The sequence below is a fragment of the Palaemon carinicauda genome, chromosome 40, assembly GCF_036898095.1.
Source record: "Palaemon carinicauda isolate YSFRI2023 chromosome 40, ASM3689809v2, whole genome shotgun sequence".
NCBI classification, from domain to species: domain Eukaryota; kingdom Metazoa; phylum Arthropoda; class Malacostraca; order Decapoda; family Palaemonidae; genus Palaemon; species Palaemon carinicauda.
In genome coordinates this window covers 35,891,101-35,892,566 of record NC_090764.1, presented here as the reverse complement: position 1 = coordinate 35,892,566, position 1,466 = coordinate 35,891,101, and positions in this window count along the sequence as shown.

The following is a 1,466-nucleotide window of genomic DNA, read 5'->3' as shown; positions in this document are numbered from 1 at the left end:
AGGGAAAGTCAAGGAAAAACCTGGGAGGGTAACAGATGGAGAACTAGAAAACACTCCAAGTGCAGACCTCCGCCACGGCAGCTTATTTCTCGAAACCAGCTTGCTTTTCCTAGAATCAATTTAGACCGTAGGCTTATTTGAAGTCTGAGACAACCTTGTGCGAACTTCGGGTTAAGATTCGGGTTAATTTTGTTGACCTTTTGCTCGTCCTTGACCTTGACCTTTGACCCTAGGACTTTCAAAATGTAATCACTTACAAATAATCCCTGAAAGCTTCTCTACTCTTTGAGTAAAATTGTGGCCAGAAAGTTGTTCACAAACAAACAACCGGACAAATATGGGCGAATACATAACCTCCTCCCAACTTCGTTAGTGGAGGTAACTATGGCTTGGAAGACATGATAATATAAGAGGAATTATTCTTAAAATGTTTCTATGAAAGATTTCGAGTGTAAAGATGAAAATTTATTGAGAGATGCTGAAGGTATTTGGAATTCAAATATTTAGGAAGCGTGTGTATGCATTAGTAAATTGAATCCTGACAGTTGACAAAACAAAAGCACTTTCTCAGTGTAACCTTTCGTGTCTCTTGAATTATTTTGAATCTCCATGTTTTGAAGTATTGCTGATGTACTTGGTTTTACTCTTATAGAAATCATTAGTTATTAATTCCATTTTAACAATAGTTTTTTTCAATTTAATTTTATGGTAATGTGTTAAACGCGAAGTTGATAAAGAAATATGGCCTATCCTTTCCCTACGTCTTGGGGTCTAATCAGGAAGTTTTTAAATGTAAGTGGTGAAATATTTTTGATAAGTATAATTTGTTAAATATATATATATATGTGTGTGTGTGTGTGTGTGTGTGTGTGTGTGTATATGTGTGTGTGTGTGTGTGTGTTTTTTTATTGCACAGCCCAACTCATTACATTTTTCTGAAGACATTAAAAGTGTGCAGTATTTAGTTTGGTGATATATTTTCTATTGACTTTCCTATATTAATTTCCAATAATTGTGATATAAACAAACAAGTGATTATCTGCTCGCGATCTCAAAAAGCGGAGAGAGAGAGAGAGAGAGAGAGAGAGGAGAGAGAGAGAGAGAGAGAGAGAGAGAGAGAGGAAAGAGAGAGAGAGAGAGAGAGAGAGATAGAGAGAAGAGAGAGAGAGAGAGAGAGAGAGAGAGAGAGAGAAATTCAAATAACCACCGTCCTCCATTGTTTTGTGATTCTTTTGAGCTCCTCTATGGCCATAATGAAAACATCACGACAGGGAACACGGCGTGTGATACTCGCTAGAAATAGGACAAGATATTACCCATCGAAGAGAGGCCTTACCAATTCCAGTGGGGAGGCCTCATTTTGTGAAAGATTCGCCAGACATACATTATAAAGAACTCCTATTTTCTTTAATGTCGTTCTTGCCTCATCTTTCTTTGGCTCTTAGCTTTCACAAAAAACAAAATGT